The sequence below is a fragment of the Giraffa tippelskirchi genome, chromosome 3, assembly GCF_054371585.1.
Source record: "Giraffa tippelskirchi isolate mGirTip1 chromosome 3, T2T-mGirTip1v1.2.pri, whole genome shotgun sequence".
Lineage (NCBI taxonomy): Eukaryota > Metazoa > Chordata > Mammalia > Artiodactyla > Giraffidae > Giraffa > Giraffa tippelskirchi.
Window position 1 is genome coordinate 155,174,143 of NC_137277.1, and position 14,893 is coordinate 155,189,035.

Below are 14,893 nucleotides of genomic sequence, written 5' to 3' on the forward strand. Positions count from 1 at the left end.
GAGGGAATTCATATAGCAGAAAAAATAAAATATAAAATGAAAATGTTCAGCTGAACTGATTAAGGATTTCTTTATTTTTTTCCACTTTGCCTACAGTTCAGAAGCTAGACTAAGGACATCTGTTGTGAGAAATGGCTTATTAGTGAAACAAATCCTTTTGTCAAGTGGAAAGAGAACCATATGCTGACACAATTGAATGCTGACCACGTTCAGTATTTAGTCATCAAGATGATGTGGTGATGGAAGCATGTACCTATTCTTTCTCATTAATTGCTTACTGTTATCATTTTTAAAAGGATCAAAAAAAAAGATATTCATCCTATTGCATGAAAACAATCATAATGATAATCAACATTATCTCTGTATCAACATAAACTCTAATAACCTTGTTTTCAGCAAATATTTGCTACTACCATTTAATGTTCACAAATAAGCCAGTTCCTGCAAAGGGTCAAACTAAAGGGTAATATGTCTATTTTATTCTTCTATAAGAAAATAATAAACTATCTGAAATAAACCAACTCTTCCCAAATCCCAGAATGCCCTTCAGAAACGACCTCTTTTAGATCAATTCACATTAATTTACTCTGACCAATGTCTGAAAGTGTGTCTAACAACTATGTAAATACATGCTCCACATGCATACTCCTTAAATATTACGATTAAGGCCAGCTACTTGATTTACTCTCCTGAGATGCTAAAGCTTTCAAATAAAAATAAAAAATAGCAGGCAATCTGTTTAGGTTCTGGAGTTCTGACCTCTAGGTTCAGAGGGTTTCTAGGTTAAGAAACAGTGTTTTCTTAATTATGTCAGAGGGGAAACAGTGGAAACAGTGGCTGACTTTATTTTTCTGGGCTCCAAAATCACTGCAGATGGTGATTGCAGCCATGAAATTAAAAGACGCTTACTCCTTGGAAAGAAAGTTATGATCAACCTAGACAGCATATTAAAAAGCAGAGACATTACTTTGGCAACAAAGGTCTGTCTAGTCAAGGCTATGGTTTTTCCAGTAGTCATGTATGGATGTGAGAGTTGGACTATGAAGAAAGTTGAGCACCGAAGAATTGATGCTTTTGAACTGTGGTGTTGGAGAAGACTCTTGAGAGTCCCTTGGAGTGCAAGGAGATCCAACCAGCCCATCCTAAAGGAGATCAGTTCTGGGTGTTCATCGGAAGGACTGATGTTGAAGCTGAAACTCCAATACTTTGGCCACCTGATACAAAGAGCTGACTCATTGGAAAAGACCTTGATGCTGGGGAAGATTGACGGCAGGAGGAGAAGGGGACGACAGGGGATGAGATGGTTGGATGGGATCACCGACTTGATGGACATGGGTTTGGGCGGACTCCGGGAGTTGGTGGACAGGGAGGCCTGGTGTGCTGCGATTCATGGGGTCACAAAGAGTTGGACACAACTGAGCTACGGAACTGAACTGAACTGAAAGAAAGGGCAACATTATTCCAAAAGACGGATCTAAAGGGAAGAAAGCAGCACAGTAGTATTTGCAAATTAGATTTTTAGTCTTTATTGGTTCAGTACTTAATGGAAAGTCCCTAAGGCATCATTCTTTCACATTTGAATGAGAATATATTGTTTTCCCACAACACATTCTTAGTACCTTAGAGATCCTGCAGAGATCAATAATCTACCCCCTGGAGGGAGAACTCTGCTAATGAAATGCCTTAGCAACACCAGAAGATCTGTGGGAAGGTGTGCTGATATGCCCAAGGGGTATCCATGTTGTAATATGTGGTATTAGGAAATAGTAGTCTTTAGAACACGGGTTTGTTCTCTGACTCACACATCCTATGTAGTATCAGCAAGCAATGTAGTGCCCTAAAAGAGACAGTTAATGCTCTCCATGAGGAATAGATCCAGGTTTTGTGGGTATATTTATATACTTGGGAAACTTCTTTAAGAAAAAGAATCCAAACTTACAAGTACAGAATCAAGTCCAGTATAAATGCTTCTACCGTTATAAAATCTAATGAGTAGCTTTAAAACTTGAAGACTGACATTTTTTTACCTATGCTGAGTGATTTGCATGTGTGTTAATCTTTTTAACCGTGTCAGTATTATAATTGGAGCAGTTTTCTGAAAAAAAAAAAAAGTTACTTAACAATGAACATAATTGAGCTATGAAGAAAGACGAAAGCTCCTCTCATTTATTTTACTTCTGTTCTCTAAGGAAATGGAAAATCATGAAAGATAGGGTCATCTAGAATATTCTCAATGTGCTATATGAGAGTAACTGCGGGAGGAAGAGAAGCAAGAACTAATAGAACAAATCTCCTGCCATCAATTATTCTCCAAATATGTTTTTCCCTTCTCTTCTTTCCTTTCTTCCTTGCTCTTCCCCTTTCAAATGATCTTCTCTCTTTCTTCTTTCACTTTCCCTAGAATTGGAGCTGAGACAAGTTAATCTCTTCTCCAAAGAAATTCCAGTCCAGGGACTTCCCTGATGGTCCAGTTGTTAGGACATCACCTTCCAATGCAGCAAGTAAGGGTTTTAACCCTTGTCAGGGAACTAAGATCCCACATGCCTAGAGTAAAAAAGAAAAAACAAATAATATTGTAATAAATTCAATAAAGAGTTAAAAAAAATTGTTCACATCAATAAAGAATCTTAAAAAAATAAATTCTCATCCATCCAATTATTCTCATTATTTCAAAAGTTTTAATAATTATTTTAAATTTACTTAAAGTATAAACTTGAATGCTGTGTGATACTAATTATATTTGTTCAAGTGAGATCCATAAGGTAAAAATCCTCTCTGTGCAAACAGCTAAATGTTCAAAGTATGAAAATTATGAACTATAAGACCTTCATAGAAAGCTTGAAGATTTTCTAAAATTATCAAAAAGTCATGAACCAAACTAACCTCTAACTGAAAAGCAAACATTCACTTGATGTTAAATATTGAGGAATTTTTTGAAGAAAGACTCTGCATTATTGATTTTCATAACCTTATTCTCACAATAATCCTTATGATACAGATTTTAACTTCATCTAGCATAATTGCCTCTGTTGAAAATCTTCAACTGTCTGACATATCACAGCTGTCAGATTTGTAAAACTTGTACTTACTGTGGTATCCTTACTGGCAGTGAGGCCCGTTGTTCTTGTCTCATTCATTCCACACAAGGGGAGTAAGAAGCTCCAAAGAACATGAGATCATTAACAGGCTGCAGATCCCTTGAGGATAGACTATCTATTTGCATCCACCAGTCATATCCCTGACATTAAGTAGTGCTCAATATGATTTTGAGTAATATTAATAATATTTCTTATTTTACCAATTCAGGTAGCTTGTAATGAGGGTCATGGTATCTACAGATCAGAGAGGATACAGCAGTATTCAACACCATTCAGTTTCAGTTTAGTTCAGTTGCTCAGTCGTGTCCAACTCTTTGCAACTCCATGGGCTGCAGCACACCAGGCTTCCCTGTCCATCACTAACTCCCGAGGCTTGCTCAAACTCACGTCCATCCAGTCGGTGATACTATCCAAACATCTCATCCTCTGTCATCCCCTTCTCCTCCTGCCTTCAATCTTGCCCAGCATCAGTGTCTTTTCCAAAGAGTCACTTCTTTGAATCAGATGGCCAAAGTATTGGAACTTCAGCTTCAGCATCAGTCCTTCCAATGAATATTCAGGACTGATTTCCTTTAGGATGGACTGGTTGGATCTCCTTACAGTCCAAGGGACTCTGAAGAGTCTTCTCCAACACCACAATTCAAAAACATCAATTCTTTGGCGCTCAGTTTTCTTTATAGTCTAACTCTCACATCCATACATGACTACTAAGAAAACCATAGCTTTGACTTGATAGACCTTTATTGGCAAAGTAATGTCTCTGTTTTTTAATATGCTATTTAGGTTTGTCATAGCTTTTCTTCCAAGGAACAAGTGTCTTTTAATTTCATGGTTGTAGTAACCGTCTGCAATGATTTTGGAGCCCCCAGAAATAAAGCCTGTCACTGTTTGCATTGTTTCCCCATCTATTTGCCATGAAGTGATGGGACCAGATGCCATGATCTTAATAGTTTTTTGAATGTTGAGTTTTAAGCCAGCTTAAAACACCATTGACCGCCCCATAAAGTGACTTCCGTCACTTGATTTCTCAGACACCACTTCTCCTGGCTGTCCTCCCTCTCTGTCCTCTTTTCATGCTCCAATCTCCCTTTCTGGTTCCTCCTGTTTCCCTGATATTTTAACACTGAAGTATCTCTGAGCTCTGTCTTTTTTTATTATTGTTAAAAAAATTTTTTAAGATTTTTTTATGTGGACCATTTTTAAAGTCTTTATTGAATTTTGTCACAATATTGCTTCTGTTTTATGTTTTGCTTTTGTTTGGCCCTGAGGCATATGGGATCTTATCTTCCCAACCAGGGATAGAACCCATATCTCCTGCATCGGAAGGTGAATTCTTAACCACTGGACCACCAGGGAAGTCCCTGGGCTCAGTCTTTACATCTGATATCTTTCTGTCTATGCTCCTTTGATGATCTCATCTAGTCTCATAGCTTTAAATATCATTTAGATGTTGATAATTTTCAAATATACATATCCAACTTAAACTTCTTTCCTGAACTCCAAATTGATAGATCTAATTACATATTTTATATCTCTATTAAGTATCTAGTAGGCATCTTAAGCTTAACATGTCCTAAACTAAAATTCTGTCATACTCCCCATCTCCATTTTACCAGTGGTCATTCTTGAGTAGTAGGATTTTTGAGTTTTTAGTACTGTTCTATATTTTTTCCATTTTTATAATAAATTTGTCTAATTTTTGAAAAAAGGTGTATAGAAACACATATATGAAATAAGGCTTCCATCAAAAAGATAAATAATTTATAATTTACACTGAAAGATAATTATATATATAAAAATTTTGTATGAAACATAATACATGATGTTTTATGTTAATTTGTTTCTTCATTTTGTTTATTTTTAAAAACTGGACAGAATTTTTGGATTATTAGAGAAGAAGAAAAGACAAAGAGAGAAATAAGGTAAAGTATAAAAGTAAAAATAAATTATGGTAGAGCAGGAAGACCAAGAAGGAAAAAGAAAGATTAACAGAGAGAGAGAAAAAAAAATAGATGAATCATGGAGCTGAATCATCCCATCCTATTTTACTTGGTTTATATGATGATTTTGAAAAAGATGACAAAGACCAAAAGAGCCATGAGAAAGATTTTTAAGATTTAAAAACACATTGGTCCCTAGATAAGCCTATATGAGACATTTTATGTACTACATTTACAAGACACCAGGACAGAGAGTTCCCATGTCAAGTGACCGGTGCCAAGACGTTTACACACTGTCACTCAGAGCACACGTTTTGACTGTAGTAAAAGTGTAAGTGTAAAATCATAAGTGATTTGCTGTCACACAAATCCTTTGCCACTTTATGCTTATAATAAGTGATTCATTAACTGATTCAATGAGCATCATCGAGTTTTTCTCCTTGTCAGATAGTAATCCTTGGATTAGATTAGTGAACAACAGCAACAAAATAAAATACCTGCCTCATGGAACATTCTACTTGGGAGTGGGGGCAAATTAGTGGGAACAAACTGTGAGCAACTAGCATAAAAATAGGGGGACTATATAATATTTTTTTCTGATGCTAAAAATAAAGGAATTTTAGATTACTAGCCTCTAAGGTTATTTTTTTAATAACTTAAGTGTGTCAGGGCAGACTATTTATATTAAAATGAGATAATGAATAAGAGAAAGGGATTGATAAAAGAAAGGGATTAATAATTTCAATATTAGATCAGACCAGGATATTCATAGGTAATATGTTTTTCTAATATTATTGAACATCAGATATAAAAAACAATTTGATAAATTACTATTTCCTGAATATGCATTTATAAATATTTATATGTAATCAAATATTAAGATAAATTAATATACATATATTGGTGATTTTATATAATTTCAAACAATATTGTGTATCTGTCTTTATTTTTTAAATCACTACATCAGGTCCAAATCCTCCAGAGTTGTTGGGACTATGCTCTTAATTAATGTCTTCCTCTGTCAATTTCTAATTCTTTCTTATGTATTTAATTGGTTTCCATTCCTGATGGTGAAGAACAGGGCAATCCATGGGGTCACAAAGAGCTGGACATGACTGAGAGACTGAACAAACTCCTGGAAAATAGGAGTTCTTCTTTGGGTTCTACAGTTCTATGCTTTTGATACAGTGGGGGTTGGGAGGAGAAAAGACGTTGATAATCAATCCTTGCTTCTTTGTCAAGGACTGTCAAAAGCAATTTTTGTTTTTTAATCTCTTTAGCATCTGGTAAAGGGATTTTCTAAAACTTCTGCTTAATCTTAATTTGTTATCAAGGGCTGTGCTTCTAAAAGTAATATTACTCCCAATAAAGGAACTGGATATTTGAACCAGAGCCCAGAAAGGAAGCATTGCTAAGGGACAAGTTCTACATTGGAAATTAGAAAATCTGACTTTGTTCTCATCTCACCACAAGTGGTCTACCTGCAAGCCACTTGTATCTTCCATATCTCCATTCGTTAGTAATGAAGGTCTTTTTTTCAGTCTCATGATCTAATAATCAAATTTAAGAAGCAATTAAAGAACAAAGAATAAAGTGATTACCTAGAAAAGTGTTGTGTTTGATTAACAACCATAAAAAACACAGCTCTTTATGACTTAGCAATGGGATCAAAATACACAGACATGTTCTTTTGTATTTGAATCAAGTTTCTGTCTTGGTATTTTAAGTCACTGCATAGTGTTTTTATTTGATTGCCTAACACTTTCTTTACTCTATGTTCACCAGGCTATTTATAGATAGCTCAATGTTCTTCCTGTGTAAATAAGGACCTTTTATCAGATTGCTTGAGATTCAGGCTTAAAAAAGTCTAAGTATGAATATATCTGTTATTTTTGACTTAAAATCTCTACAGCCCATTATGTTTCTCTTACTTGTAAATATTTAGGGGGCTTTGGTGTCTGAGCTCAACTATTAATACTTAAGATCAGTTTCAATGTGCAAATCTTATGGGACTGGGCAGAGTTTATACAGATAAACCAAGCCAAGAAGTTATTTTTCAGGTCAGGTCAGATTGCAGCTCAGACAAGGCTCCTGTCCTGCTTATTATATTTGTAGGGGAGCGGCAGAAGGACAGGGCTAGCGTAGGGTAAATGCTGCAAGTGAATCCCAAAATATTGGAATTTTTTTAAATGACTGTATTTGATCAACTGTGAAGTAACTTGCTTATGGATTAAAAGTTGGAATACATTGGACAAAATCCTTCCTATTTGCCATGATCATTATCAGAGTTTAAAGAACCAAAATTCTATTCTAAGATATTTTTCTTCATTTTGTTCAATAATGATGGCTGCTCATTAAGTGAAACCAACCAGTGTTTAGTATCCATTTGTGCTTTCAAAGAAATACATTTTTCTATAATTTTAAAATAAGCTATTTTTAAAAAGAGAAAAAATAGAATAAAAATAAAATAACATTTACTAAGCATCTATGATATGCCAGAAAATACTCATCATATTTTCACTTTCTCATTATTTCCATATTACTGGTGAGAGAAGTGCAGCTTAAAATGCTTAAGGAAACTTCAAGGTTAAACAGTTATCTGTTTGTCTATTTAATGTTTTTTACACTACAGAAAGCTGAGCTAAATAGTCTAATGCTTTGACTTCGTAAGGTGTAGAGATTTAAGTTAACAGGATAATGGGACAATTAATTTTGGTGATGAGAGAACAAATCTCTCTAAGCAGGGCAGCCTCAGGGATTTAATGCCTAATGGTCTGAGGTGGAGCTGATGTAATAGTAATAGAAGTAAAGTGCACTATAAATGTAATGCACTTGAATCAGCAGAAACCATCCCCACCTTGGATCCATGGGAAAATTTTCTTCTATGAAAATTTGTAAATAAGGGCCTTATTTATGGTTCTATGAAACCAGTCCCTGGTGCCAAAAAGGTTGAGGACTGCAGCTCTACATTATTGATCACATATTCTGAACTACTTGCCATAAACTGTACCTTTCCTTTACCATATTACAGATGAGGATGCTAAGGCTTGGGGAAATTAAACAATATAAGCAAGATACATGGTCATGAATAGAAAAGGCAGGCTTCCAACTCAGCTCTTCATGACCTAAATTTTCAACGAACTGGGAAAATTGTTAAAGTTTGATTTAAGACAATCAAAACTACAGTTTAGATATTGCTGGTGGATCTTAAATGTCAGTCACTTGGTTATCTCCTTTATTAAATGCAAAAGCAGAAAAGCCATCAAAACAATGAATGAGATGGACCTGGGACAGGCATGTGTGAGGACATAGCCTGGGGAGATTCTGATGTCCTTCCTTTGCCACCGACAAGGGCACAGAGGGCAGTGCTGGTCTAGGAGTGTCCCACAGCTTTCATTAGCACAGATGTAAGGGGCTTCCCAGGTGGCATGGTGGTATAGAATCCATCTGTCAATGCAGGAGATGCAACAGATGTGGGTTAGAGTTCCCTGGGTTGGGAAGATTCCCTGGAGTAGGAAATGACAACCCACTCCAGTATTCTTGCCTGGAAAACTTCATGGAATTTTTGCTGCCTGGCGGGCAGCAGTCCACGGGGTCACAAAGAGTCGGAAGCAACTGAGAACGCCCTCACAAATAAAGTAATGATCCTGCTGGTGAACTCGTTCTCCTTTCAGTTTTCTTCTTTATGCCTTAATTGTTAACCAATTCAGATCAATATTTAGGATAAGATAATTTGAAAAGAATGGACGGGATTTTGTTTTCTTATGCTGTATTAATTTGTTCTTCTTTGAGCACTGCATTAGTTTGCTATTGTTGTTGTAATACCACAAACTCAGTGGCTTAAAAAAAACATAGATATATTATTTTATAGTCTGGAGTATACAGTCCTAAAATCAGGTGTTTCCAGAGCTATGCTCCTTCAGAAGGTTCTAGCAGGAGAATGCATTTCCTTGTCTTTTCCAGTTTGTAGAGGACAACTGCCTCCTTGGTCTGTAGCCTCCTCCTCACATCACTCTGACTTTACTTCCTTCATCTCATCTTCTTCTCTGATCCTCCTGCCTCTCCATTATAAGAACTCAGGATTCTATTAAGCCTACCCAGATAATTCAGTAGAATCTCCCTATCTCAAGATCCTTAATTTAATCCTGTCTTCAAAGTCCCTTTTGCCATGTAAAGGAACATATATATAGGTCTTAGAGATTAGGATGGGAACATCTTTGGGTGGCATTTTTCTATCGACCATATATTCTTTAATTTCTTAAGTACATGCTAACTGGATATCTTGCTTTTGACAGCAACATTCAAAATTTTGATATTTTTCCATTAACAACCATTTTAAGGTAGAACAATAATTATGCTAATAGTTAAGATATCCTTCAGTTTATTTCAGTTCAAAAAACAATTATTAAATCCAGTCAACTGTGCTTCAGGAGTCAGGTAGTTAATCAGAACTTCTTACTTGGCATGATAAGAGATAAGATTTTGGAACACTGGGTACTTATCATCTAGATAAGTGGATATGATATTTTCGGAGCAAGTGATGGTATTTTTGGAGCAAGTAATTCAGAATATTCATTTATGGATTTGCCAATGATCATTACTATTTGTTCTTAATAGTTTGTCAATCTACCACTATTAATCCTTAGTAAAGCCAGATGAATAGTTAACACACTTTTCTTGAATATATTTATTATTCCTGTTATTGTACCTTTGCAGATACTTTGGTAAATTAAAAGTTAGCACCTAAAAAGTTGTTTATTCAGTTAGTTTATTTTAAACAATAGAAATCATCCTAGGATGATCCCTTACATTATTTTGTGAGTCAGCATAACTGACATATGTGTACCACAAACTACACACTTTTGTGAAACATGTGCTATGTTAAATTTAAGCTGAAGATGTCACGTGATGATCTGCAATGCTGCTTTTCAGAACACTTTTTCTGAAGAGTCAACCAATTTAGTTAATTTTATTCCAATTAATTAATTTTTCTATTCAACTCCTCTATTAGCAAGAACAAAATTTAAAAAAAAAATAGTATCCATAAGCTTTTAGTAAAACATTTTGTTCAATGGTAGAGCAAAATCCCAAAGAATTTACTGGATAGATCAAACCTGTGCAAATTGAGTCAGCATAATACAATACTGACTTTATATCTTTTGGAAGTTCCCACATACTAGTTTCAGATAAGTGTGACTTTTTATGATGTCAAAGTTGTAGAGATGATTAAAGCTATGAAAATAAGAGTGACATCAGAAACATGGAGACATGAAATGCTCCCTTTATGTCTCTCCTTCAACCTACAACCAGTAAAATATCCATAACTCATCAAATGTTCCTCCAGCCAACACACCAGGATGTTGGAGAATTCACACATCTGAACATCTAAAGGTGGGTCCAGTGGAACCCATAAGGGTGGTTGAACTGAGGGGACAACAGAGGCGTTTGCAGTCTGGCCTCTTTGCCTCCAGGGCTGAGATCACAGACCCAGAAAACCCAGGAGCAACAGGAGAGGCAGCACATATGAATCTGGCCTCCCAGCCACAGTGGTGCTGGTTTCACTGGGAACTGAGTACCCATGGCAGTGGGACCTGGGTTACCTTGGTCCCTCCAGCTGCAGAGGTGTGTGTGATTCCAGTCCCTGTTCCAGCCCCTACCCTGCCCCACCTTTCCTACAGTAGCAGCTCCCGTGAACTCCTCAAACCTGAATACAGTGGGAGTGCCTGCAACCCTAACTCCCTCCAGTCCCACCCTCTCTTCCCATGGTGGTGGTACCAGCAAACAAAGGTGACCCCACATGCGGCAGACATGCCTACCATTCTGGAGCCCAGGATGTCCCAAGCAGTGACACCAACTACAGCAGCAACAAGGCACCAGCAACCTCAGAGGTATACGCACTGACAAGGAGGGCACCAGGTGACCTTTCCAGCAGAGGAGGTAGAGGGGGGAAATCAGTTCAGTTCAGTCGCTCAGCTGGGTCTGACTCTTTGTGACCCCATGGACTGCAGCACACTAGGCTTCCCTGTCCATCACCAACTCCTGGAGCTTGGTCAAACTCATGTCCATTGAGTCAATGATGCCATCTAACCATCTCATCCTCGGTTGTCCCCTTTTCCTCCTGCCTTCAATCTTTGCATCAAGGGTCTTTTCCAATGAGTCTGTTCTTTGCATCAGGTGGCCAAAATATTGGAGCTTCAGCTTCAGCATCAGTCCTTCCAACGAATATTCAGGACTGATTTCCTTTAGGATGGACTGGTTTGATCTCCTCACAGTCCAAGGGACTCTCAAGAGTCTTCTTTAACACCACAGCTCGAAAGCATCAGTTCTTCGGTGCTCAGCTTTCCTTATAGTCCTATTCTCACATCCATACATGACTACTAGAAAAACCATAGCTTTCACTAGACAGGTCTCTGTTGACAAAATAATGTCTCTGCTTTTTAATATGCTGTCTAGTTTGGTCAAGGGCTCCCCTGGTGGCTCAGATGGTAAAGCATCTGCCTGCAATGCAGGAGACCTGGGATTGATCCCTGGGTTGGGAAGATCCCCTGGAGAAGGAAATGGCAACCCACTCCAGTACTCTTGCCTGGAAAATTCCATGGATGGAGGATACTGGTAGGCTACAGCCCATGGGGTCACAAAGAGTTGGACACGACTGAGTGACTTCACTTTCACTTCACTAGTTTGGTCAAAGCTTTTCTTCTCAGGAGAAAGTGTCTTTTAATTTCATGGCTGCAGTCATCATCTGCAGTGATTTTGGAGCCCCTCCAAAATAAAGCCTGTCATTGTTTCCATTGTTTCCCCATCTATTTGCCATGAAGTGATGGGTTCAGATACCATGATCTTAGTTTTTTGAATGTTGAGTTTCAAGAGGGGGAAATGCAGATTCTCAAATACAGCCATAGGCAGCTCTAAGGGAAACCCAAAACTTGTGCCATATCGCCACCTACTGAAAAACAAAAGAAAGGTCTCTAATTACCAACCTTTTGAATTGATGCTGGGAAAGACTGAAGGCAGGAAGAGAAGGGGACTAAAGAGGATGAGATGGTTGGATGGCATCACCAACTCAATGGACATGAGTTTGAGTAAGCTCCAGGAGTTGCTGATGGACAGGGAGGCCTGGAGTGCTGCAGTCCATGAGGTCACAAAGAGTCAGACACAACTGAGTGACTGAACTGAACTGAACTGAATTGCTAGGGCCTTTCCTGGTGGCTCAGACACTAGGGAATCTGCCTGCAATGCGGGAGACCTGGGTTTGATCCCTGGGTCAGGGAGATCTCCCAGAGAAGAAAATGGCAACCCATTCCAGTATTCTTGCTTGGAGAATCCATGGACAGAGGAGCCTAAAGGGCTACAGTCCATAGGGTCGCAAAGAGTTGGACACAACTGAATTGTTAGAGTCAAGTGAAAAAGATTTACCTAAAAAATAAAGAGTTTCGCTACTCCAAATGCATTCAGTAGGGGAACAACTCATCAACCATCGTAAAAAAAAAAACATGTTTGTGCAACATCTCGAAAAGAAAATGACAATTCTCCAGAAAATGTACTTAAAGTCACAGAATACTGTGATCTAACTGTTGTTGTTGTTTAGTTGGTCAGTCGTGTCTGACTCTTCGACCCAATGGACTGCAGTATACCAGGCTTCCCTGTCCTTCACAAACTCTCAGAATTTGCTCAAACTCATGTTCACTGGGAGAAGGCAATGGCAACCCACTCCAGTACTCTTGCCTGGAAAAATCCCATGGACAGAGGAGCCTGGTAGGCTGCAGTCCATGGGGTCGCGAAGAGTCGGACATGACTGAGCGACTTCACTTTCACTTTTCACTTTCATGCATTGGAGAAGGAAATGGCAACCCACTCCAGTGTTCTTGCCTGTAGAATCCCAGGGACGGGGGAGCCTGGTGGGCCTCCGTCTATGGGGTCGCACAGAGTCGGACATGACTGAAGCGATTTAGCAGCAGCAGCAGCAGCAGCATGTTCATTGAGTTAGTGATGTCACCCAACCATCTCATCCTCTGTTGTCCCTTTCTCCTCCTGCTATTCACAGAATTCAGCACTATACAGAGAATTAAATGCTATATAGAGAATTCAAAATAGCTGTCATGAAGAAACTCAGTGAGCTACAAGAAAACTCAGAAAAGCAGTTCACGTTCAATGATGTCAGGAATAAAACTAATGAACAGAAGAAATACTTTGCCAAAGAGATTGAAACTCTGAAAAGAAACCAAAAAGAAATTCTGGAGCTGAAGAACTCAATAAGTAAAGATAAAGAATAAATAAAGATAAAGAATGAATTAGAAAGCATTGGAAATAGAGCAGACCATTTGGAAGAGAGAATTAGTGAGCTCAAAGATGAAATACAGAAATGATACAGGTAAAGGAGGAGAGAAAACTAGGATACAAAGAAAAATAAAGAAGAAATTCTATGACAAGTATCAAACTCCGTTAGGAAGGGTAACATAAAGATAATAGGTATCTCAGAAGGAGAAGAAAGGGAAAAAGGAGCAGATAGTTAATTGAAATAACAGATGAGAGCTCCCCATATCAAGGGAAAGAAATGGTTATACAAGTCCATGAAGCTAAGAGAACATATAACTGTCTCAACCCAAAAGACCTTCTAAAAGGAATCTCCATAAGGCTATCAGCAGATTTCTCAACTACACAGAATTTTTACACATCTCCTTTATCTTTCTGTGCTCTGAATTATATAGTTAACATCCTCTATTTTTAACTAGGTCAAGACACTGTCTGTAGTAAAGCATACTCTAATTGTAACCTTCCTTTCCCAATACACTGCTTCTCACCCTCCCTTATCCGGTCACTCTTCATTCACCACATTCATTCATGCATTCAATCACTCAATCCTTCAGTTATTCCTTCTCTCATTCAGTCATTACCCAATCACCACTTTCACTGGGCCTGTTCCCCGTGGGACATAATCTGCTACTCCTTTCAGAAGATACAGAAGTGTTAGAAACACGGTCCACACATCAGGGAGTTATATGTATTAGAAGAGACAAACGTGTGGATGCTTATGCTCGTGTCCAGAATGAAAAGCGGCTGCAATAGAGGGATGATCATCAGATGCGAAGAGGATGATCCCAGGCAGCAGCTGTACCTGCAGTGGGCGGGGTCCTCCCTCCAGTGTAGCTACAGGGGCAGACATGCCGTGTGACAGCGGGCACCTGCTCCTCCCCCACGGCAGTAGTGGTGTCTGGGGAATGTGCCGATTTAATTGACTCTCGCCTCCTCAAGATCCAAGCTGCAATTACATGATCTTGTTATGTGGCTTTAAACAAACACTTCAAGGAAGGAGGATGGCAATGAGTAATCAGGATGGAAATTTAATAAGGACAGGCATAACTATATAGAAGCTACTCAAGCACGTTCCTTGACTCTAATTTTCTGGATCTGATACAAGTCACTTTTCAATCTGAAGCTTTTGGAACCACGATGCTGGAAGGCTGCATTGCATCTTAAAAAAAAAAAAGAATTCATATTCTGCTGTCAACCTGAAATATTTTCAGAGCCCTTTTGTACCTCTCGGTATACGTGTGGAGGTGATACGTGTATGTGTGTGTTGTGGGAAGAGACTTGTAAGCAAAAACAATCTGGTTTCTTTTTAAATGTCTTCAGGCTTCCAGTCTTTGAAGCAATTATTTTTCCATCTAATCAATATTAAGCAAAAAAATATTTCACAATAGTTTTGCTTCATCATGGCCGTTCAGCTCACCAAGTCCTTATTCTGTTTTCCCAAAACAGATATTAAATTCAGATAATGATCCACTTCCTATTATTTTCTCCCTCTGTGTTGTGATCTTCATCAAATATTGATTATGCACACTACCTATTGTAAAG

The 14,893-nt window shown here is 38.1% G+C and overlaps 1 long non-coding RNA gene across 3 annotated transcripts in view; it reads right to left on the minus strand.

Annotated features, from left to right (window-relative positions):
• Positions 1-1,502: 1,502 nt before the first annotated feature.
• Positions 1,503-14,893, minus strand: part of LOC145542894 (uncharacterized) — a 193,499-nt gene continuing 180,108 nt past the window's right edge. The window contains exon 7 of one of the 3 annotated variants that reach the window (XR_014080216.1): positions 1,503-2,544. This is a non-coding gene — a long non-coding RNA (uncharacterized LOC145542894). The remainder of the gene's footprint in view (positions 2,545-14,893) is intronic. The other 2 variants (XR_014080214.1, XR_014080215.1) reach the window with 2 other exon arrangements.